The sequence below is a fragment of the Oncorhynchus kisutch genome, linkage group LG30, assembly GCF_002021735.2.
Source record: "Oncorhynchus kisutch isolate 150728-3 linkage group LG30, Okis_V2, whole genome shotgun sequence".
NCBI lineage: Eukaryota > Metazoa > Chordata > Actinopteri > Salmoniformes > Salmonidae > Oncorhynchus > Oncorhynchus kisutch.
Window position 1 is genome coordinate 19,644,530 of NC_034203.2, and position 26,675 is coordinate 19,671,204.

Genomic DNA, 26,675 nt, shown 5'->3' on the forward strand with positions numbered 1-26,675 from the left:
TAATCTTGTTTCTCATGGTCTGAGAGTCCTTTAGGTGCCTTTTGGCAAACTCCAATCGGGCTGTCATGTGCCTTTTACTGAGGAGTGGCTTCTGTCTGGCCACTCTACAATAAAAACCTGAATGGTAGAGAGCTACAGAGATGGTTGTCCTTCTGGTTGTCCCATCTCCACAGAGGAACTCTGGACCTCTGTCAGAGTGACCATCGGGTTCTTGGTTACCTCCCTGACCAAGGCCCTTCTCCCCCGATTGCTCAGTTTAGCCGGGAAGCCAGCTCTGGGAAGAGTCTTGGTAGTTCCAAACTTCTTCCATTGAGGAATGATGGAGGCCACTGGGTTCTTTGGGACCAGAATTATTTTGGTACCCTTCCCCAGATCTGTGCCTCGACACAATCCTGTCTCAGAGCTCTACGGACAATTCCTTTAACCGCATGGCTTGGTTTTTGCTCTGACATGCACTGTCAACTGTGGGACCTTATATAGACAGGTGTGTGCCTTTCCAAATCAAGTCCAATCAGTTGATTTTACCAGTTGAACTCCAATCAAGTTGCAGAAAACATCTCCAAGTTGATCAATGGAAACAGGATGCACCTGAGCTCAGTTTCGGGTCTCATGGCAAAGGGTCTGAATACTTATGTAAATAAGGTATCTTTTGTTATTTTTAATACATTTGCAAAAATTTCTAAAAACCTCTTTCGTTTTGTCATTATGGGGTATTGTGTGTAGATTGATGGGGGGGGGGGGATTATTTCATCCAATTATATATACCATGCCATGTGTATGGCACCATGGGATGAGCAGTTTGCTAATGTCAATGTTGTGAACAGAGTGCCCCATGGTTGCGGTAGGGTTATGGTATGGGCAGGCATAAGCTACGGACAACGAACACAATTGCATTTTATCGATATAACTTTGAATGCACAGAAATACCATGATGAGATCCTGATGCCCATTGTGAGGCCATGCAGTATATCCATATATTAGGGCCTAATGAGTTTATTTAAATTGAATGATTTCCTCATTTGAACTGTAATTCAGTCAAATCTTTGACATTGTTGCATGTTGTGTTTATATTTTTGTTCAATATAATATATGCATTATGTTCCTTTTGCCCTTTGTTTCCCTCCCCTTTCTGCTCAACTGTCCCACTTTAAAATGTATCTGCTTAAAGCTTTCCTCACATAAAATAAATGACAGTTCGGTAACACTTTAAAATAAGTCGCTCTCTAGGTTGGTCTACCTGTGTATTAACTTTGTAATTTCTTAAATCACATTCATGCATTAACAATGATAGCTTAACAATTAGTTTGTGCAGTAATTGCATATGGTAGCAATGGTCATCCTCCAATACTGTTAAGGAATAATCATAGACTTTTTAAATCTCAAGGAAACTTAAACCATAGAACACCCACCACCGTTCATTCTGCTGTGAAGTGAACACCTTACATCTCACATGTTTCTCACTGTCTTGCAATGTGAAAGATAAATCTGTCTGTAGGATTTTAAAAAGCATGTAGTGTGAACCTATACTTGAAGCACCTTCATTCCAACTGATTAGAATTCCATCCATTATTTCAAAAACGAAGAGGATACAACATAATATACCTTAGGTTGAGAATGAATCACTATGAAATAATAATGAGAACTTTATTTCACCTTTATGCATCACATTAATTAATAATTCAAACCTAATTTTACCTATCATCTGCCTACCCAGTCATCAAGACAAGGCCCGTCTTAAACAGTATCCCTCACATTTACATTTTAGTCATTTAGTAGACGCTCTTATCCAAAGCGGTTTACAGTTAGTGTATGAGGGGTGCTGTGGGGTAATTTAAGATACTCTTTGAAGAGGTAGGGTTATTGCACACTGCAGAGTGCACACTCCACTGGGGAGGAAGACCCATCTGTATCCCAAATGGCACCCTATTCCCTAAATAGTGCACTACTTTTGACCAGAGCCCTGTGAGTCTCTTCAAAAGTAGTGCATTCTATAGGGAATAGCATGCCACTTGGGGTGGATCCACCGTAAAGATGAGAAGCTGCAGGAAACAGCTGTGGTATCTGCCGCTGCTTCTCCTTTAATTCTGTATCATCACTCCATTCCTCCCTTTCTTGCCTGTTTCCCTGTATTGCCCATACCCTTTACAGCCAAAACTCCATGTTTCTATTTCGACAGTTGAACTTTGCAGTTGTAAGCAGGATATTAGATTTAAATGACATTTCATATGCTGAATCCAAGTGTAAATTCAACTTTAGCATAAATAAAATATGACTTGCTGTGTCATTTTTCTCACACGATATGATTACAAATGAAATTATCTCCTGTATGATGGTAGTCATCTCATGAAGCTACAGTAGAGGGGAAAACGAGCCACAACTGATTCATACAAATTCTAGTGCTGACTTTCCAACCTTGCTTGAAATGTGCCTTTCAAATGAGTCTAAGTTCTGAAAGCAACACCTCTTACTGAGATGTCCATACCAGGCTTGCCGTATTGCTCCACTGTTGAAATTCTTCCTAATTATAAAAAGAATACAACATCCTAAAAAAAGCCAGTGAGATAATGGAGGAAATACTGAATTTAGCCTTGACATTTAATGTTCTTCTTGCATAAATCAAGTACTTTCCTATTTACCCTTTCTACCCAAGAGGAAAACCAAGGAGAAGACACGAATGTCTTGAATTCAGTATGAAGGTACGAGGGCACACAGGTGGAATAGAAAATCATTTTACCGTCTCGCACTTAGAAATAAAATTTCAGACAAGTATGGTCTGGGGAACTGGGTTACTTTTGTGCCATTCACATTTGTAGCATTCACCACGTTTTGCAGGTGGGTAATGTTCACAGTTGCTAACACCCCTGAATAGAACACGCGCACCCACTCTCGCACGCATGCGCACACACTCAAAAACACACATGGGCCCACATAAGCACACAGGCATACACTGCTCTTCAAATTGGCAAGGACCATACATTAAGAGAAAGGCGACAGATAGTGTGCTTCTTCATTGCTTCATAATAAATAGCATAAGGCACAATATCAGGCTGACCATCCACAAAGTATAAGTATGCTATACCTGTAAGTTATACCCAGTAATGTGTGCATGGCAATGAGTGCAGCTGTGAGTCCTTATTGAATCTGACTTAATAAGGGTTTGTGAGTGTGGGCCAACACCTGCCTCCTGGCCGGGCCCAGCAAAGCAGGTGTAGTCCCATTACCAGAAGGCCAGATGTTCTCTTGAACTAAGCTACTCATACTCAGTGTTTTAACTACTCAGCAACCCTGCCAGCTGTCCCACAATATTTCTCTATCGCTTCTTGCTGAGGGTGGATTTCTATCTGCACTAAAAGAGTATTCATAGTACCGGGTTGGTGGGTTTGTACTATGGCTCAATTATAAAAACTGGCAGCCAAGGCAGAACTTTCCATCAGTTCCAGCCTGGCAATTTGCTTAAGCGTGGTTTGATGAAAGGATGAGAGCAATTATCAGGAGTACACCTCCTACGCTATGGTAAGCCAAACAGCTGTCATAGATCTTGGTTACGCAAGATTTGGGTCCCTATGCGTCGAGCTGCATCGCACCGATAGCATCGTGATTCCAACTCAAAAGCTATACTCTATGTGTTTAACCATGCGAGACATCCCACTCATTCGAGGAGAAGCAAAGACAGACCAGGTCCCTGAGATGCACATGATATTGCTTTTTTCAAAAGAAAAATCTACCATTGCCAAATAAACACACCCTGCGTCAAGCTGTGGGATGGTTTTTAGTGAATATCAGAATCTGGTTGGATGTCACCGAGCAGCGAAACAGCACAGATCTTCCTGATTATAGTTCTTAAAGGTCAATCATCTTGCTCAGTAACCTCTACATATCAATATTTTATGAGCAGATTCTAACCATGAAGATTATTCAAATCTCATCCTTCCAGTAAAAGTTTGCCCCCAGGAAACTGTTTTGCAAGATGTAATATAAATAAACAAAAGCCATAATCCTGAAAATGAAAAAGCCTTAATTAAAAAGCGTAAGCATAGCAAGTTAATCAGCTAAAACAATTAGGAGGGCGTGAAAAAGCATGAATGTAAAAAATTATCGGATTCTCAGCCACACCTCATTGTTCAGGGCACTCAAAAGTGAGGTGCCACACATATTTTAACAGGAAAGCAGGTGCTTACCTCTTACCTGCACATTAATTACTGTTAGATCTTCATCAGGGTCCTCCAACGGAGCCAAAGTTAAGCAAACAACCATATGGGCAATTAGGACCCATCAATACCTGCAAAATTGATAGAGCACTTGATAATTAAGAAACACCAATCTGTCTTTCGGAGCATCATATTTTCCAGCTGTTTGATTTGAAGAAAATCCCAAAGTACCGAAGGATCGATGATGTGTTATTGCTTCACCTTTCCAGCTGCTGTCCTTTCTCCATAAAGACAACGCCATGTAGTGTTAATTGCCTATACATCACATAGCCCAGATAATTACCCAAACTGCTTACTATGGGTAACACTGCCTCCATAAAAAGTCCATCTGCATATTGCAACAACTCTATATTAGTTTGTTGACTAATCCCCCAATAGGTCCACACTGACTTGGGAGTTTGTGGAATTTCTGCCAAGAACAATACACCCACATTTGGTAATTGAGAGCACAGCAGGGCCTAATTTCAAATTGCCTCTGTAAGCTTTAATTATATACAGTATCTATTGAAGGAAATATCCATGAAGGTGGGATACACGTTTTAATAAACAACCCATGAAAAATAATTAATCAAAAGCTCAATTAAATCGTAATGCATTTCACAATGTGAAACATTTTCAGTGATGCAACTGTCAACCTTATCTCGTTACTATGCCGAAAACATGTAACGAACCGTACTCAATGCTGTGCATTGTCATGGTAATTGCTTTCAGTGGTAAAAGTTAATCAAGGCCAATTGCAAGGCCACAATTGAAGTAGGTGTCACTAGTGTTTATGTAGAATCCATTTCAGAACAGCCATGGCTTGATGGCTAGCTTTAAAGGGTTGATGAGAGCTTATTTTTAAGAAAAGCCACAAGGAGCTCTTGTGCTTCTCTGTTGATATTTGCATGACATATTCAGATTAATTATATAAAGCTATTTGAGCATCTAAGCCTATCATTTGAAAATCACTGAACAACAACTCATTACCTTTTAGGGGACATCAATTCTATTTGATTCAAGTAAGAGCATTGAGAGAGATGGCACGGTTCAAGTCCCTTGTTCTCCAAAGGAAAAACCGAACAGAACAGTTTGATTGATATTTCTCATCTCCTCTAAAACACAGCTGTGGTGCATTAACACACTACATTCAGCTGATTGAATAGAGATGTAAGAACTTCTCTCAGCCATAGCAGACGCACTGCCATCTCTGGGGCCTCAAAAATGTCTCACTGCCGGTAGATTCAAAATCATCTTAATGATCTATCTTTTTCACCTTGGAGATTTCGATAACACCATTTGTTAGCATTTTCATGTAGCCATAGCAACTGAAACTGTAATTATATTACAGAGGCATTCATTATAATTCTCAGTGTGGCCGAGGAATACAAAAAAGTTAATGCCCGTATTAATGCATAATGTTCAGCAATTATATTTCCTATAGAAATGGAGACAACAGAGGTACAGTAGTACACGAGCTAGATATACAGTACTTTGTCTATAATTATTATTTGGTGACATTCAACTGTAAGGAGAAAATTATCTTGGCTGTTTAACTCACCGTGCCATCTCTCTCAATGCTGTTACTTGAATCAAATAGAATTCTCAAATGTACTTCTGCACTTTTTCTGCCCAATAGTTTTTTTATACCTTCTATATATACTTTTTATATAAATGTCCATAAAGCACAGCACCAAGCACCATAACAGTTGGATTGTCAACTCAGAAAACTTCAGAGAAGAAAGCAAACCACTTGTTCCACAAAACCAGAATTCATTGCCTTACATTTCTTGAAAACCCCTTTTGAACCTTTGTAAAACTCTCCACACAACTTTGCACTCCAGTCTTGTTGAGTCTGAATGGGAACATAGGGGAGGTTTGAAAGGTTAACAGAAGACCAATAATAAAATGTAACGCAAAAGCAGAAAGTGTTTCCTGGCTGGCTCTTCTTTGTGTGTGCTCGTGTTTGTGTGTGTCGCGTGTGCGTTAGAGATAGTGAATGCAGAAATAATTTAAGGCGTTCCTCTTTTCAATAAATCCATAACCATGAATCGGTTCAACAATACCAGATGATTTTACTGATTTGTAAAGTCTGAAGCAATCTAAAGCCAGAGGTAACTGTTGATTAGAGCTACTGTACTGTATCATATAAATTATTTTGGCTAATATTTTCGGCTGTGAGGGATAGATACAGTATATAGTCATATACATTGTTTTGCTTTTCAAGCTGATGTCATGTAAGTACAGAGTTTATGTATTTTTGATTTTGCTCTGTTACCAAGGTTGTTTATCATGCTTCAAAACTGTTGAGTTGAGAGTGAGGTGTTTGTGAAGTTGATGTAATTCTTGCCCCCAGCTTGCATGCTCACCCACCCCTGCTGCTGTAGACTGTGTGAGCAGCATGCAATACATAAAATATCTCTCTGGTCTGCTATCTCATTCTCAACCTTGGAATTCATGCAAAATATGGAGCCCAGAGATCTGCTTATCATCTCTTATCATCTTCACAATTCTGCAGACAGTGTTACTGTTTATGTTCCAACAGACATGGAGCAAGGGAACTACAGCATCTGATGATGCCAATGTGTAGTTACTGATTCCATCTCTCCTGTGGACACATCCTGCTAATACTTTTATGGTCAGGTTGGTGTCATGAATTTTAATCAGACATATCTCGTGATACTTCTGGAGTAAAGGAGACTCATATCCTTCCGAGCATGTTTTAAAGAGGGGAAAGTAGTGCTTTCTTTTAGGGAAGTGATCGTCAGCTAGAGACTACAGCCATAAACAGGTGGGATCTACAGTATTAGAGCAGGGCTCCCCAATAGGCAGCCCAGGGGTCATTTTATTTGGCCCCCCAGGTTTTCAGAGCAAAAAAAATTAGAAATTGTATTAATCAATAACAAAATCATTTGTTGTTGGACAAGACTGCAAAATCACAAGGAAATCAGCTCAAAGTGGTTTTAACTTAGGAAATCTATTCCCAAATACTCCCACGCATAAACAAAGAGGTATATACGATAGTATACCAATGGAATCAAGGTTTGAAATTATTTTGTGTTTGTCAAATACTATATCTGTTTGGGATTCTCGGTGTCAATTTGCAGTGTACAAATGATTTATAAGTATGCTCCAGCCCTCCGACCATCCGCTCAATGAAAGATCGGCTCACGAATGTAACTGGTGACCCCTGTATTAGAGCCTGTGTGAGGATAAAAGGCGCCAAACTCTCCATGTAAAAAGTCAAACAGATGCAATTTCAATGTTTAGTTTTGATTTACGCTTGGTTGCGATGTCAACAAATGTGAAATAATCTTGAAATAAATAAAAAATGTCACCATGTCATTGGATTTAGGTTAAAAGTTTGGTGAAACCCAATCGGTTTTCCACCTTGATTCAACGTCATCAGATGTATTTATTTATTTTCCCCAGTGGGATGTTTCTGCATCTAAATAAAAAGGGAAATGAAAAATCTTCACATCAGAGAAGCAGGGTATTTCATCATAGATATTCCCAACACAGCGCTTTAGAGAAGATGAGAGTTTGTAGAAGTATGTTTTCCAGGACTGAATGCATTTTCCTGGGGCTCATTAGAATTGCTATAGTTATTCAACAATTTTTCTTTATCTGAGGGATGTTTAAAGTGGTTGTGTGTTTTTTCACTCTTGAATAATATGAGCAGACTGCAACAGGTCTTGTCCTAGTGGTTTTTAGATAAATTACTTTTTTTCTGCAGGATGAATCACTCTATCAATGAACACTAATGAAGATAAACGTAATATCATGCAATGTAATGTTTGATGGTTCGATTTGCCAAAACGACCCTGTTAAAATGCCGTACAAAATACAGATGATTTGTTTTTACAATAATCCAAGAGAAACACATCTGTTTGCTTTTATTTCATCATATTGGCCTAAGACTTGTTTTCATAAAATGCAGAGTGTATCTTCAGTATGTGACGTCCCTCCCACTCTGTCTGCTGGGATCTCCTTTTTGGTAGTCTGTTTGGTAGTCTGCTTGTTGCCAGTGGGCAGAGCTCGGAGGATTAAAATGTATATGAACTTGAAAGTTTGTTGATATTTTCCAGTTGCTTGTACTTGCAAGGAATGGTATTGTACTGTACATCAGGAAACCCTAGTCTGGATGTATATGATGAAAATAACTCCCCACCTATAATTCTAAGGGAATATTTTTAAGATGTATAATGGTGAGAGATCAATACGCCAGGGCAGGACTGATCCAAGTCTCCAGCCCAGGGGAGGCCCGACCCACCGACGCGTTCAGCGCTCACCTCAGGGCCAACGGCAAGGCTACCATGCCAACTCCTCTCATGTGCCTCTCTCTACAAACCAGCCATCCCCTGGAGACTGCAGCACCTAAAAACAAACACCTCTCTCTCTCTCTCTCTCTCTCTCTCTCTGTCTCTGTTTCTCTCACGCTCTCTCTCACGCTCTCTATCTCTGCCTAAAGCTCAACAAGGGGCCAAAGTTGCATAAGCGCGGCAGCAACACCTCTTATTGTGTGCACGTCAACATTCATCCGGCCATAATTGACCAAATGTTGTTCCTTCCTCAGTTTGTGTGACTGTGCTATTGAATTCGGTTTTGACAGGCCAGACTCAATAGTGTCTCAAACCCACTCTGTCTGACCAAAATAGTTCCAGACACTGGAACAGGTTAGTGTTCCATTTTCTGGTTTGCTATGGCAGCTCTGTCAACACTTTCCAGAAGATAATTGCATTGGTCTAATTTGACATTGGCAAAATTCATCACGCTCCTATTGCTGATGTACCACTGCCCCACAGGCCTACAGTGGATATTAACTTTCAGGATTGTAAAGTCGAGAATCTTTTTTTTATCAAGAGATAACAAAAATGCTGCTGCCTCAGTATAAGTAAAGACCCAGTATCTACAGGCATTTTCTGACCTTTCAGCTTTGCAAGTTCAACTCAGGACTCTATTCATTCACTTCCCTCCTCAGTGAAAGTGGCAATGTCCTGCCATGTGCACTTAATATGCCTACATGCCTAATGACATCCTTTAAATGGGCTCAAACGAAGGCACGCATTTGTGATCTGATGGACTGCCCAAGTTCCCTGCACAATCTAACAAATGTAGCCTTTTTAACCTCTCCCACTTTAGAGCAAATCAAATAAAACTATGTATATTGATAAAGATATAATAGAGGCCACATTTGAGAATATCTTCAAAGGAGCCCTTTATTTTGGGGCAGAATGATGCAGTCCATAATACATGTCAAATGTAACACAGTGAATATGAACAACCAATACATTTTCACCCAAAAATATTTTGTTACCAGCTAAATTAGAGCAATACAGTCTTCTCTGTCTGAGAAAATACATTTAGTGTAGAAGATTTTATTCCAAAAATGGAAGCACGTACATCACTGTACAAAGTAGAATATATTGCCAAGAACTCGATCGTGTGTGTAGTTGATATAAGTGTCGAGTCAAGATGGGCATTTGCAATGTAGCAGGGCCACCAGTGAGCATTTCCAGGGTGGCTTGCTGACACAGCACAATAGAAATAGTTAATGACTTGCAATTTAGTGTTGAACTATCGTTTTACAATAATGTCTCACATAGAGCTCATCTCAAAATTTGATGAATCAGTTTTCTTCCTACTACATTGTAAAAAAAGTGCGCAATCTGAAGTTCACGACTTCAATGCAGTAGATTGACAAATTCAATTTGATTCAATTAAATGCAACAAAAATGAACATACCGGTATTCAAATCAATGCATCGCTCAGAGTGTATCTGGTGATCCCTCACTTATCTTCAGACCAAACCTGCATGGCCACGCCTTTAAGATGATTCAACCAAGGTAGGCACAGCACTGACTTTAATGGATGAGGCTTGTGCAGTACTGTATTGAGATGTCTCACCTTGTCTTTTGGATTTGAACTTATTTTTTACAACACACTGTGGACATAACACAACTCGTCTGATGTGTTAGGATATAGCAGTGCATGATGGGACATGTTTTATAATATAAGGCCGTTAACCTTTATCTCTCTATGCAACGTTCAAAACACACAACCACTCTGAAGCAAGACTGTGTGGTCTGCTGAAATGGTAGCGCTACATTTATGATCATTTCTATTACCATAAGTGGATGAAAATTCAACTTCACATTATGCAAACACGTTCCAACATGTGAAAGTGGATTGTATTTCATGAGTATTATGCATTGTTTTTCCTCTCTAATCAACAAAAAACTGAGGCGACAATCTGGCATGTCTTTAATACATTCAGTTCACACTTGGTGGACTGCCTCCCAGACTTACATTTCATCATTTTTGCCGGTCTGTCTCAGGGTAGAAAACAGCTTCTCTTAAATTACACATGCCAGGGTGGGTAGAGCTACTTTAAAGCCAAGGACAGCAGATGCTAACTAGTAGCAAAGAAAAACACACAAAAAAGCATTGCTATTCTCTTCCTCATTTAATCCACCGCCCCTCAATTCCACTTTTAAGAATTAGCCAAGTCTTTTGATTTATTAATTGAACATGATTACAGCCAGCCAGCATGAGAACTAGACCCCTACCTCCCTGGCTAAATTGCTGTTGGAGTTCCTTCAGGAACACTCTTGAATTAATTGTATACACCTTAATGGGGATTGAAGTGAGGGTCTTTAATTATGTAAAGTGAAAGAGCATGTTCAGCAGTAGTAGTAGCAAGTGAAGGAATTGACCGGGAGGGGCAATGAGGAAGATCCTCTACTGACAGTGTTCCCTGGGGCTAGGGAGAAGTCTATACCTCAATACTGGAACACTGCATCCATCTCCCTCACAGAACACGAGCCACAGCCCTGTACGACATACAGTAACTAAAGCACTATGGATGCATGACTGGCTTCTGCCTCGTCCAGTTGAGGTTCTTTTGGATAAAATAAATAGGCTTATGTGTTTTCTTGGGGTGTATTCACTAGACCCCAAACAGAAGCATAGGGGCCAAAACAGGGAGCGACTTACCTGATTTTTTTCCATTGAAAAATGTTTGGCTGCAATTTGAACCAGTTTATGCTAATGAATAAACCCCTGCTTTAGACTCTGGTACAGTTTGCAAGAGTTTGAAAGATATGATGTACTGTATTTGGTAATGCTATGTAAGAATGAGTGTTGGGTCAATGCATACAGTTTATACCCATACAGCATGTGTGTAGTAAAGATGTATTGGCATTTAGTCTTGGTTTTGCTTCACCTTTCCACTTATTATGTAGGTCACTCTGAGTCAATAGCAGGTGTAGGGCAGTCATCAACTTAACATGCATCTTAATCCACAGATGATAGCAGCATGTCCTTCACAGATTCTGCAGGGTTTGCCCTTGTGGGATATAGGAGTTGCCAACCAGGGTTTGAACTCATTGAGCTAAAGACATTACATGCATCCAATGCCTTGATGTTGACGTTGGCTCCCTGATGTTAGACAAGCACCCCTCCCTGTTTGTTGCTGCCTGTTACATAGTCCTTCAGCCTCTCACACCACTGACACCACTGTCACCCAAACAGACAGAGAGGAAGTTAATAAGGGCAGGGAAGTGACATAACTAATAGAAGAAAGGTAAACATTGGATTGATATCCTTGTTTATCATTGGACACTACAAATGTCTCTGACCCAAACTTGTTTGTCAGTGAGACTATTGTTTTGCAATCTCCTTTCATTAAACAGCGATCAAATGAACAATTTCTCATCCCACAGCTGAGACCGAGACAGACAAATCATAATTCACAACGCATCCTCCCATTCATTAACATACTTAACCTGTCTTATACCCTCCTCTCTGGAAATGCACAAAGAGTGATTACAGAGTGTGTCTTTCCACTGGAGCAAGAACAAAAGGGCTGGCAGTCTGTATTATTACCTTCGATAATAAGAGAAACAAGAAGCCATTATGGTCCCAGCCTTATCAGAATCTAAGTATCTCAATGACCTTTCTATCCGGACTAATTGCACACAATGGTTTGACCTTTCAGCATTCACGAGTATTTAAAATCTCACAACAACACGGTGGTTCATCTACACATTCAATTTTGGGGGTGCATTTTATGTTACAGTGCTTTTATTCTTCTGCCCAGCTCAAAATGATATTTTCTCATTCAACGCTGTGACTATGAGGCTACATGAGGGCTTGTCCTCACAGCTCATTGGATGTTAGTGCTTACAACATGCATATACGGTTCAGAAATATGTCCGTTTGATTTTAATTTTGGATTTTTTTTTTCGGAGACAGAATAAAAGATTATAGAAATATTACTGAACCGAACCAACTACTTAATTGACTCATCTCTGCCCTGCCCATAAGCAAGTTAGCCAGTTGTTGACTTACACGCCTTCACTTCATTTAAATGGGAGAGCAAAATACCAAGACAGGACCGGATTTAGCCCAAACAGAGGCTAAACAGAGGCCTTGTATGGGAAGACAGTTGCCAAAGCTATTTAATCGCGCTCACATTCAGCTTAATCCTGCTGTGGCTGATTTACGCCTGTAGGTATTGCGAGAGAGGAAACATGAGTCATTTAGCAAACCACTGCACAGAAGGAATAGTAAAGATGTGAAAAAAAGGCACAAAGCCTTTTGAACCCCTGAGATGAAAGAAACTACAGACTTCAACAGGATGAGTCAATTCTCACATAGATCACTTCCCTTTGCCCATAACGATGGAACTTAGTCTTACCAGTGTTTTAATAATGCATCTTTCCTACAATGGCCGAAGATGTGTAACATGCTTTTCCCAAAACACCATGCTGGGAGAACTGTCGCTAAGTGTGTCATTGAAGCATGTGTCGATGCTGATAGGATTTTCAAAAAAGTTTTCTCCATTCAAATCTTTCCTTAACATTGTAATTATTTCACAATATTGATGACGGATCAGTTCCGACGACTGCAAATACTGAGGCGGCTTATTCAAATGCTTACCCAATAAAGATGCACAAAATCACCAATTTGCCACATTATTGCGCACATGTTAGGTTACACATCATGAAATATGTTGAGACAAATTACAGACAGTAGCCTACAAGTAGCAAAAAATAATTAAATTGGTTGAACATGAAATGTATTTCAATATGATTGAAATAGGCCTATTGCTTACTGTTTATATTTTAACGCAGTCATCTCGGTTTTCATTTGAAGCATCTTTTTATTCTTTGCTTGTTTGTATCAATTGCAAAGACATTGGCAACTTTGTATTTGTAGTCAACTTTGTTCTGAAGTTATCGTGGTCATTGAGAGAGAGAAACCATGTTTAGCAGAGGTCTTCTATGTATAAAGTGAGGTGGGAGGGCAAAAAATCATCTAATGATGCACTTAGCTCATCTGAGGCAGGCTTATGCCCCATTTACATCGTGACGTACAGTATTTCATTATGCCGTTATTTCATTATGTTCCACTACTGGACGGAGAGCTTAGGATAGGGTTTCACAATGCAATATGGAGGAGAGCCTTGTCTCTTGTCAGAGATCGCATTTATTTTGGGAGATTGCGAAATATGACCTTATTATTCAAGACAGGAGAAACATATTGTTTCAGTTGATAATAAAACATGTTTTGTTTATTTACTTTTCCCTCAACTTGTTTTTAAACTTTCTAGCAAGTCAAGGTATCTTACAGCGCAGAACTATACTGTAGCTGGCAACCTCCACCTAATAATTGTAATCAAAAACAAACGGCATTTCAATCACAATAAACTAAAACGGGAGGCAACAACAATCTTCTTTTGTGGTTTAGTAACTTCCTGTTCTTCGACAGACTGGCTGGACCAAGGGTCATGGCTAGAAGGGATCCATCTTTTGACAAATTAACGTCAGATTTGACTTTTTGTAGCAGGTTATGAGAGCTTAGGAAGCAGGTTAGGAATGTAGAAGGTTAGGATAATTAGGTTAAAGTTAGGAAAATAGTTATGGTTAGCTAAAATGGCAATAAAGTCTGTATAAACCGGATGCAACCCGGATATACACTGAGTGTACAAAACATTAGGAACACCTTCCTACTATTGAGTTGCACTTCCTTTAGTCCTCAGACCAGCCTCAATTCATCGGGGCATGGACTACATCGTTTCGAAAGTGTTCCACATGGATGCTGGCCCTGTATTGACTCTTCCACAGTTGTGTCAAGTTGTCTGGATGTCCTTTGGGTGGTGGACCATTCTTGATACACATGGGAAATTGTTGAGCGTGAAAAACACAGCAGAGTTGCAGTTCTTGACACACTCAAACCGGTGCTCCTTGCAACTACTATCATACCCCGTTCAAAGGCACTTAAATATTTTTCAACCTCTGAATGGCACACATACACAATCCATGTCTCAAATGTCTCAATACCATTCTCCTCCCCTTCATCTACACTTGTTGAAGTGGATTTAAGAAGTTACATCAATAAGGGATCAAAGCTTTCACCTGGATTCACCTGGTCAGTCTGTCATGGAAAGAGCAGGTCATAATGTTTTATGCACTCAGTGTAGATAGACTGTCCATGAAACGGCTTCTGCGAACATGAGTAGATTACCTTGAAAACAACGGTCGGACAACTTGGACGCAGTCTCCAGTTCTTATCATACCTCATTGGGCCAGACTGAAGAATACACTGAGTTTGGAAAAATTCAAAGTATGCGGCATTCGTCTCGCAACAGAGCCATCAACCGCAAGGGGGCGTTGCGATTTCACTCTATTGTGGAGGGTCCCCATTCAATTGAATGACATCCGGCGCAACTTAATGGAGTGCTTATGGTTCATGTGGATGAAGCATTCGATTTCAAGTGTTTTCAAGTGCAATGTTAAGAAGGGTGGTTTTGGGAAACAGCTCAGAGATTTAATGATGCTCTTAAGGTTCTAACGATGAACATAGCCTTCAGATACTTTTGGGAAACCGGGCCCTGGGCTGTCTGAATGAAATATGTGCAAAGACAGGGATCCTATATTTAGACATGAAATCGCTCTGTCACCTCACTGCTCCATCTCTCAGAGGGAAACTTTTCTCCCGGTGTGTCACTTGCTATCATTGGCATGTAAAAAGGCTGAATAAATCTTATGTGGACTTTTAGGATTGTCAGAAACGACGAGGGAAGCGGAACCATGAATTTGCATGATTGACAAGTAACGCAATAAGTTTGAATGGGCAGAATGAGGGCAATGGATATCCAGTATTCTGTGAGTAAATAAATGTCTGTCAAGCGAAAGTGAGTGTACACAACCTTGTGATTTTATTTAAATAAGGAAGATGTAAAGTTTGAACAAATGCTTCACCATCTGGTAGCGAAAGCCTTCCAAAGGCTTGAGAGAGGCTTTCTGAATGGCTAAGGAGCAGCACAGACAGCTCAGACGAAGGACATCTAATGGGTCAAGGATTTCTATAGCTGCCTACTGTTAATCTTGAGAGCAGGGCCATCTTTTTGGGGGCCCTAAGCGAAATTTGGTTGTCGGCCCCCCTCTTGACAGTGGTGAGACACATAAAAAAGTAAAGTTAATTTCCTGCCATTCTACACATTTTGACCAGGGGGCAGAGGAATTTTGTAACACATTTAATGGTGGATCCCTGGAAGTCAGGGTCGTTGGGAACGTGCTCTGCATGCCCAGTCTGTATTTGGCCATGATTACTACAAGTTTAGATAGCTGACTAGGCTAACTACCAATCAAGAAATTGACATGGCTAATTGTCAGCTAATTGAGTGACTGTCATAACCAGAGAAAACTGTTGAAGCACAACCAAATTTCAAAATTGCACCTGGTGTATTCTACTATTCTTAAGGGCCATCCATACCAAGGACAATAACTATAACGATAAATGATCCTTAACTATGAACGTTGGCGAGCATCCACCAGCAGAACGTTTATTGTTTATCGTTCTGTAGTACACCTGTCAATCAACTGATCAATGCATCCAACTGCACACTGTAGGCCTATTAATGAGGTGGTAATATATACCATTCAGTGCTTCAGGGTGTGTTCATTGTCATAGTGACAACTGCAAATAATACTTGAATGTAGCTTACATGTAATGAAAAATAATATAGAAACTCATATTTTAAATGTAGCAATTCAAGTACAAACGCTGCTTAGCCTGCATATCTTTTATATCCTTTCATTGCTTGACTTGTTGCTCACATAGATTGCAAGTGATTTCCATTTTTCGAATGATTATCAATTTGTTTGGATCTTTCTTTTTCGCTGTGCTCATCTGTCTGTCTGTCCTGTGCAACCGTTTGCAATGCATCAGTGCAACAATCTTATCATCACTGGCCAAAGTGATTACACCAACATACTCTCTCTCTTTAATTTCCCTAACAGTTAATTTGGCATAGGCCTATTTTACATTCAGCAATTAGCAAGAGCAAACCTGCTTCTCTCCACGAAAAGGCTATTAGGCACATTAGCAGGCCAGTCATAGTGTGTATTTTATCAGGATGCATGGGTGTTAACAGATAGGCCAATATAGCATGACAATATAGCCTTCTCATGCGCTGTTTGCCAGTTATTCTGGCCATCTTACAGTGAGCTCTGCCTTCTCTCATTTCCGAGCAGCCTTGCGCACCTAGAACCAAGAATGGATCAATAGAACGAGGTTTGATTAGTTGTCAATGTTTTATCATTGGATGGACCCCTAGCAATCTGGTAAGCGACCGCTTATGCAGCCAAGCCCCCCACACCTACAGTACCAGTCAAAAGTTTGGACACAAGTACTCATTCAAGGGGTTTTCTTTATTTTTATCATTTTCTACATTGTTGAATAATAGTGAAGACATCAAAACTATGAAATAACACATATGGAATCATGTAGTAACCAAAAAAGTGTTACACAAATCAAAATTAAACAGCATGTTGCATGTAACAGACAGTTACATGGCCTACAGCATGGTCAAGCAAGTTAATGTTTCTAACATTTTCAGATCAGTAAACAACTATTGATTTAGAACCACAGAGAATTACCTCAGTTCGCAAGAAAACAGGAGCTACATCCAATGTTCCAGCACCATTTCAACTTCAACACTTCAACATCATCAAATCACCTCTGCTTAGTCTAATAGTCCAATCAACGTAAGCTAAATACGATGTAGCTGTCCTTGGTTCTGATTTCTGTGTGCACGTGTGTGGGCGTTCCTGCAAGAAGAAAAACATGTTGACTCACCCTACTTGTAGAGCAATGCCATCCTCATCTCTTTCATGTTGACGAAATGAGACAGTACATGCTTTTATTTGTTGTTGTCCTAGGCTACCTGGCTAAAGTGCTTGCTCGCTAGTCTAACTTCCATTCATGGGAAAGGTTAGCTAGTTAACATTAGCCTTCTACATCTAGCTACATATTGAACTTCCATCTCAGGCCAGGGGTACAACAAAGTATGAATTAACGTTTGGATCAGAATCGTTGTTAGAATCATTGGCTAGTACGGAGAATTAAGTAAAACAACAAATCTAAATCTCTATCTCCATCCATGGCTAATTTAGGAAAGAGACAATTTTAGCTACACCACAAGATGCAACAATTCAATGTGTTTCTGTCAATGACGTATGCTCTCATTGCGATTTGATAGGAGTGACGCAAAAATCCAAGCTGGTTTCCCTTGAAACTTTTTTGGGGTGTGCCCAATGTTTTCATGGTCAATTCTTTTAGTGAGGCCTGGCTTCACTTGGCATCTATGAATATACACCACTGCGCTTATGTCGCTTATGCCTGGGGCCAGCTCTGCTTGAGAGCATCACACGTCTGGCTAAGCTTTGATTCAAGAGGGAAGAAATAGATAAGCAAGTGACAGTGATGACAATCTATCTAATCCCAATAGTGAAGCCAAGTCTAAGGACTGGAAAAAGCAGTCCGCATGAAGAAGTGAAAGGAAGAGGAAGAGCATATCTACTGGTCTCTCCCTGCACAATGTATAATTCATGAAAACAAAGTCCAAGGGTATATCCTCCAAAGATCTTCCTCACCTCATGTTCTGGAGGCGTAACACATTTCAATGTTCAATCCAGGATTTTGTTAACTTTGTGGTGCAGGGCTTATCTAAAACTGTGGCGGATATTTTTATGCTTGTCTTATCCCTATGTTAAATAACTATTCAACTATTGTTAATGCAAACATGGTCAAAGTGTACTAAAAAAGCTATCTTAAAATGTTAGTTCACCTCTCTGGCAGCCCAAGAGCAATTGTAAATTGAAAGTTGTCTCACCATGATGCATAAGCCACAACCATGACTAAATGCATAAATCAATCCACATGTTTCAATGATCTTATGTCATGAAGTCAGAAAGGGAAGCAATAGGAATAATAAAATAAACAGTAATATACAGCTGGATCTGCAGACATCCAGCCTGTTGCGAGAAGTGTGTCCAAAACACACATGATAGTACAGTCAGCAGTATTACCCATCCAAACATACTGTGGTCCGCTTTTCAGTAAAACAGGTCTATGCCGTATACAGGCCTTTATGGAATTAAGAGGCAGTAAATATCCATTCTTTGAGACAGGTGTAAGAAGAACGTGTGCCCAATCAAGGAGGTTTCTTGGCACGGAAAAAACGGTTATAAGATAATATATACATCTAATTGTGTATAATGTGTTCTCTCACCCATTATAATTCACTACAAACTGTGTCATCAGTGACACAGTGCCTCACCAGGTCTATAATACACAACACGGCATCTTATTTCAACTCCCCCAATTTTCCAAGAGCATGCAAATCCTAATCTAACCACAGCATGTGTAAAATATTCAAGCCTTCCCTTGGTACCAATGGATCCGGGAGATAGTGAAAACCATCCATGCTGCATCATTTTCACACCAACTGCCGCTAGAGATTAAAAAGGGAAAGTGTTGGCTAAATAATATTCCTGATGGGAGATTTCCAAAGCTGCCAAGTGCTACTGGTTGACCGACAAGAGCCACTTCTCTACTCTATCAGGGAACATTATGTATGAGTGGCATCTTTTCCCATCTGGTGTACTATCATTGGACCCAAGTGAAATGCCAGTGGCTTGGCTAACAACAGCTATCCATCTTGCTGTGTGGAGACCAATGGAGCACAGAGGGTTGATGTAGTACTCTTCCAATTCCTAATACCTAGAGCAGGGCAGCCCAATTCTCTAGACTCTCACTCAGTCATATTGCATGTGAGAATGGATGACAATGGCCTGTCCCCTGCTTCAAACTGCAATGGGGAAAATGACTGCACTTATGGAAAGAAGAACACAATAACCACTTTCTAGCTAGGTCAAATACTGAAGATTCATTTTTGGATCTAGCATTCTGGTCCATATACTTTCAAGCATTTACTCAGAATTACTTACACAGTTCTTCATTATTATATCATGGAAATCGTAGCTAAATACATTTAATTCTGCTTGGAACAGATCCTCCTCACTGGCTTGGACAATCAATATCAAGTCATCCCTTTTTTTGGGGGGGGGGGTTGAGGCACAGAGAGCAAACATTTAATCTGTGTGTCAGCAGACCCTGCAACCAAGTGTAAAGGCTTACAGCTTGTGGTCTCTGATGGCTGGCCTCCTGTCAGCGCTCAATTAAAATGCAGTGAAAGAATCCTGCTGTTGGGACTGATTGGTGGAACTTCCACCTGTGCCCAGCTGCAGCATGAATCAACTGTATCCCGTTTGCCGCCTAAGGCTACACCCCAAATGACATCATATTCCCTATATAGTGCACTACTTTTGACAAGGACCGGCAGGGAGCCTAGTGATTAGAGTGATGGGCCAGTAACCGAAAGGTTGCTGGATCGAATCCCCGAGCTGACAACATAGAAGTCTGTTGTTCTGCCCATGAAAAAGGCAGTTACCTAACCCACTGTTCCCTGGTAGGCTGTCATTGTAAATAAAATAAAATAAATTGCTGACTTGCCTAGTTAAATAAAGGTTAAATGACACACGTGCATAATGTAGGACATTATGCAGGGAACCGGCTGCCATTTGAGGCGGCAGGTAGCCTAGTGGTTAGAGCATTGGACTTGCAACTGAAAGGTTGCAAGATTGAATCCCTGAGCTGACATGGTAAACATATGTTGTTCTGCCCCTGAACAAGGCAGTTAACCCACTGTTCCTAGGCTGCCATTGAAAATAAGAATCATGTTCTTAACTGACTTGCCTAGTTAAATAAAGGTAAAATAAATGTGGGATGCAAACCTGGTTGCAGCCTGGTCTCCTTTGATCCTTGGCTCCAATAAATCCCTTTTCACCAGGGATAATGTGGAGTTTCCATGTTTTGATAATGGATTTCATGGTGAACCTCACCAGTGAACATTAAAGGCTGACAACAACAAAAATATTGGTGGTAGTTGAACAGTTGTTTTCAGGAGGACACTATCTCTATCAGCAATGTTTTCTGTTTACAGTAGACATATTTTCTTTCCTCTAACAGCAGAGGTTCTACTAGGACCCACTAAAACTACACTGTAAACCCCAATGTGCTGTCATTATTCAAAACTTTTGAGGAAACCTGTTGTACTTAATATATCTGAGTACAGTTACTTAAATAGGTTTTGTAGTCATTACTCAAACCAATAGTCACTGTGACCCAAGGGGATACATTTTGAGTAATGCCCCCACTAAGCCATGCCTCCAATATAATTTCCCAGTGTGACTTGCCTTTGAGTGAATTGTACACTTACCACCCATGACTATTTGTTAGTGACAGAGACATGGTTGCTGAATTATTTCATTCTCAGTCCTGTGGCCTTCACCAATTGAGTTTGTAGGTTTGAATGTTATCATTATAATTAAACTCTTAATCACAATACATTACATATCTCACAAGGCTTTGTTTTGAGGCCTTGCTTTATCCTAACACAGTGGCCTGAAACTCATGGTTTACAGGCCACATCAGGCCTGAAAGTAGGGTTGCCTATTTACAGTAACTTTCCCCAAACTCCCAGATTTTCAGAAAATCATGGTTGAAGGATTTCCAGGAATCTTCCATCCAGGATTCCAGGAAGACCTGGGAAATCTACCTGAATTTTGCAACCCTACCTGTAAGAGGGCTCCTGAGTGGCTCAGCGGTCTAAGGCACTGAATCTCAGTGCAAAAGGTGTCACTACAGTCCCTGGTTTGATTCCAGGCTGTATCACATCCAGCTGTGGTTCAGAGTCCCGCAGGGCACAATTGGGCCAGTGTCGTCCAGGTTTGGCTGGGGTAGGCTATCATTGTAAATAAGAATTTGTTCTTAACTTACTTGCCTAGTTAAATAAAGGTTAAAAAAACAACAAAAAAAAACATTATGCTGGTTTGCAAAGTCATGTGTAATTCCTATTGGAATCCAGACAGAGTTGAGATATCCAACAGTTTACATTTGTATTCACCCACAACCTGAATTCATAATAACAGCCAGGGTTAGGAACAGTGTGAGGACACTACTTAAGCCATTTAAACTAGAACAACCAGTTCAGTAACAGGTGCAAAAATCTAATAAAATGATTGGATTAGTTTAGAAAAATGTATTTTATGTATCTTTGTGTAGCATAAGATTAATCAATCACTCAATGTACATGCAAAAACATATAAAAACACGTTTTAAAAATCTACCTGCAGTAGAGCATGCTGGGAAAAAAGTTCATTTGTGATCATAACTTTTGTTTAAATAGAGTTGATGTGATTTCTCATTAGTTTTGAGTCAGTACCACATATACATTTTAAGTAATAATGGCTTTCATTGTCTTTGCGTTCAACTAGAAGTATTTGAGTTAAAAATGTCTTGGGGTTTAAAGTGTAGGATCCACATCCACTGTGCTTAGTGGACTGTGCTGTGCATCATACCACAACTACTGTATTTGTAAAAAAAATAAAAAAAGGTGGTTATGTACTGTGAAAATGTTACCGCTGGCTGCAGTAACATTGAGAACTTTTCCTTTCAATTTTGTAATTCATAATAATAAGAGAACCTGGGGGACTACCACCCTCACACGATCAAAGGTCTTCCACATCATCTCCCATAATGTACTGCTTTATTACATAATCTAGACACAAGTTCATGTCCTTTGTTATCACACTGTATCTAATTGAGCTATTATTGGTACTACCCTTTTCCACATGCATGAAGATTCCTCTGGGATGGAATTTCCCCTCTTTTAAACCAGATTGTTGACTCCTGAAGTGTGTTTAATGAGTGCACCCAGTATAAGAATGTAAATATGAAATCAGAGAGGAGTTCCATGAGTAAATGGACGAACCATACTGTAACTTGACTTCAAGGCCTTGCTCAGTGTTAGCCTTTATACAGTATTAGTCACCTCGACTGGCTATTATCATGGGGCTAAGGTGCTTAGTCTCTTCAGTGACCCTGAAACATGCTACGTATATATAGCATATTGTGCTATTATTCCAGCCTTCTGTCATGTCTCAATGGCTGCGTCTCAAATGGCACCTTATTCTCTACATGGTGCACTGATTTCGACCAGGGTCCATAGGGCTGTGGTCAAAAGTAGTGCACTATGTTGTAGGGAATTAGGGTGCCATTTGGATGCAGTTGGGGGCTCTATTGAGGAGCCTCACCTATGAAATGGTCAACCATTGGGTTTATGGTTGACCAAATCCAAGTTGTCGGCCCAATTACAAAGGGATCCTTTATAAGCAGCCTGTGTTATGGAGTGCTGATTCATGTCCTTTTCCAATTCATTCCCCCCCAAACTGTCCTTAGTTTCAACCTTGTTTGGATTTTTTTAAATACATTTTTCAAGGACTACTGTAGATAGAATATGCAGTATCCATTGCATATTCCAGTCCTTGAAAATTTCAGCCTGGCATTTCTTTTTGTCTTGAGTGCTTTAATAATTAACCAACATTGATTGATCGAGATCAAAAGCCTGTCGACCATTTTCACCCTCAAATTATTAAAACACACACGAGTTTCTTTCTTTCACTACAAACTGTTTTTCTCTTTGGGAAAAAAATCCTATATATTCTACTCTAGAGTCCTCGGTTCTGAAGTCAGATTGACATACATGCTTTCTACACTGCATGCATGAGTAAGTTAAACAAAATAAAGAGAGCGAATAAATTAGCGTGCTTAACTGTAAATACAGCTGTGCTAGGCTACTCTGCATGTACTGTACTAAGCCTGACTACTGACTAAACGTTCATACTGTACATTTTGGAGCACTAGGATACACGTTTAAAACCTGCAAGCTCACTCACATCCACACTAGCACTACATGTCATGTTATCCCATCTAATCACATACACAACTGTAGTTAGATAACTTGCTTCATGGTTCACCAAAGTGCTTCAAGTAAAAAAACTATAAACTGGGTCAAGATTTCTGCATTATAACCTGTAAGGTTTAGGGGATTAAATATCCCCTGACAGTAACAGTGAAAATCAATGGATGGTTTGGATGTCAAGTCGAATTAATCTCTCCTGTGATGATGTTCAATAATGAGATCAATACTTTTACTTATAAACATTGCACACATCCTGCTCTAAAAGTCTCTAAGATAGTTCAACCACACATTAAACATGCCTCAGACTGCATATTTAAAAAATGGTGAGCTCAAGAATAGCTTACTGCTGGAGGCAGATCATCTAAAATGATGTGTTGCACTCTGCTCCCTCTGTAGGTGAGAAATAGGAGTAAAAATGTCTGGAACCCGCCTCTCCCTTCCCAACTGTTGGAAGAATGAGGGATGTGAGCAACCAAAAGTCTCTCTCTCTCCACAGGGAATTTAATAAAGAAGCTGACTAGTTGTTACTGCTTACTGGATGGATCAAACCCCTTATATTTATGTTGATTTGATGTCCAATAAAAGAAGGATGGAAATAGAGGACAAAACAGACACAACATCCCTCAGAGACACAACCTCCCTCAGAGACACAACCTCCCTCAGAGACACATTGTAGTAAATGGAATCTTATCACAGTATATTTATGTTCTCTATCTCCCACCTCTTTCTTTGTGAGAAGTAAAAGTCAAGGTAGACAGACGTATTCATCACTGTTTACAGATACTTTTAACAAACCCCAGGAATCCACTCCTCAAATACGAATTGCCCAGAACCAACAGCTTAATCTTAAAAAATACACTGAAGCAGCTTACATATTTTCCTCAAAGGATTAGATAAAAAGGAAGCTGCTTTATATTTGGTGGAAAATGGCATTAAATACCCCCTCCTCCAATTGAAATGTCAGCATGATTCTAGTCTGCCAAAATCACGTTGTGAAAAGAGGTTTCATGAACAAATGTGAAACAAAAGACTGATTGCTCATACTAGTGACCACTTCTTCCCTGCTACTGTGGTAGTGCTGCCCGTGGCCTTTTATCGAGACACATGGCCATAACTAGGAGGAAGCACTGTCCTACACACTGCCTCATCCTTTCCTTCTACCGTGCCCAGGCAGAAGTCTCACACAGTGAGGAGGCAAACCCATGCAGTGAACAACAAAGGCTGTGGGGTGGTTTTGTTAAATCTCTCAAGCTTTTTAGTAAACATTTTTTTAATGACTTGCTGAAAATATTTCACTTGGCCAGGAAGTGTAAAGCACTGGCCAGCATCTCAAGTTTTGTCTTCAATCCACCCCCCCCCCCCCCCCCCTCCTCTGATCAAGCTCCAATGTACTGTGCCCTAGGGCTCAGGCAGTTTGAGCTCTGGACCGAGTAAGCCTAGTTAGTGATGCTTACGAACTGAATGCAAATTCACTGAGGAGCATGTATAAAACATCATGTACACAAATCCTATAGTTGCCTATACACATCAAAGTCATCCTGTATCACAGTCTACAAGGGAAATCCCATTAAATAAGAACTGTTAAAAATGACAAACAAGAAACGGGATACAAATTAAACAAGCCAAAAATTCAGCATCATAACAACACAGTAATTATTTAAGAAGATAATTTAAGAGTAAACTAAGCGAACATCTGAAGTTTAAAAATGACAGGTTGATAATGAATAACCTCTTTGGATGAAAACACAATCAGACTACTAACTCAACCCAACATTAGAAACAATACACAACAATATATAGAGGCACATGCCGGGTCACTGTGCAAATTGTAATGTCAATACTCAGGCACTCTAATGCACAGTACTCATTATTATAGCAGCAAGGCAAGCAATAGCATATATCTCACCCAGAATGTGAAGTGCGATCCTGCTGTTTCTCTCGGTGTGCGTGTATCCTACCAGCTAGTGAAGGTTGTCAGGACGCTTACAGTCTTCAGCCAAACTGGTGGAATGCAGCCAGCAGCCAACCGACAGCCTCCAGTCCCTTTTTCACTTGCAGCTTCCCACTGGCAAGTTACAGAGTCACTTATTATAGGATAATCCAGGCATTGTCCTCTCACTCCTATAGCCAAGTCAGTAAACGTTGGTTGCAAGTTGGGGTCCAAAGGTGCCCCTATGATAATGTAAAGTCCACAACACTACAGTGTATATTCAGCTTGAGATAATAGTCAAAAACAAACAAAACTTCATTCAAAACTAAGCATATATCTTGAAGGGATTTCAGAAAGAGAAAAAAGTCAAAGGTGCCAGTGTCCCCCATGCCTCCAGGTCATAATGATAAGATATGGTGGAGCAGTCAGCAGAAGCAGAATAAAATCCACACAAAATATCACTCTTCCCTTTAAGGCAACTCTCCCTTCAATAAAGAGCCTGCACCTGCTACCAAATCAGAGACATCCAATTTGTACCTTTTTCTGTGAGCCACACAGCTAAGCCTCAGCTGCCCCTGCCACAGTCATCACTCACTGTCAAGACCAGCACATCGGTTGAGCCCTAGACTGAGGAGTGCTGCTGCTCTGAGTCGGAAAGCATCTCTTTCTTTTCAACAAGCTCTGCCAGACTGATTCTTGTTGCCACACCTCCTGGCTTTTGATTGGCTGAGCTGAGAACAGAGGAAAGGGAGGAGGAGGTGATAATGCTATGTAGAGGGAAGGAAAGGGAGATGAGAAAAGAGGAGAGCGAGATAGAGGGAGAGTGGGGAGTTGGAAGGCTGAGGGTTGGGGAAGCAGAGGAGAGGATAGAACGAGCTCTGTAAGCCTGAAGGGACAGCGTGGCTAATGAAAGAGAAATGCTTCTCCCAAAGCTTTAGTCAAATTTATGTGTTACAAATTTGTTGTGACTCCCGGCAAACTGAATTCATACTGATGAAGTCCCTAGTTTCTGAAGGGAGATACTGTGCATCTCCCTCTTTAAGCAATACATCTGAAAAGTCAAATCTTGTCATCCAAAAGCCTACTGTTACTTTGACGGATCAGCGTTTGAAGACTGCATGCAAATGTGCATGTTGAGTTTTCCAGTTTCCCAGCTCCCAGGCATTCAGTAGTGTGCTAGTGTAATCAGAGAATGAGGTGTTCTGAGGCAACTGCAGTTCAACAACAGATTAAAAACTACATCATGCCAGCTTTGGGGAGATGGTTTGACAAAATTATTATAAGTCTTGTGTGGGCTGTACAAGGAGACCAATACAGATGGTGTTGGATCAGTGATGCTTTGAAAAGGAACACTTTTCCCATAAACAAATGAGGGATTAAAGCA

At 40.2% G+C, this 26,675-nt stretch overlaps 1 protein-coding gene across 1 annotated transcript in view; it reads right to left on the reverse strand.

Moving 5' to 3' along the window:
• LOC109875452 (BMP/retinoic acid-inducible neural-specific protein 3-like) overlaps positions 1 to 25,934 on the reverse strand; it is a 90,101-nt gene extending 64,167 nt beyond the window's left edge. Inside the window, exon 1 of the mRNA XM_031809705.1 lies at positions 25,268 to 25,934. The gene's annotated coding sequence lies outside the window, so the exon portion shown is untranslated. The remainder of the gene's footprint in view (positions 1 to 25,267) is intronic.
• Between the last annotated feature and the right edge of the window lie 741 nt (positions 25,935 to 26,675).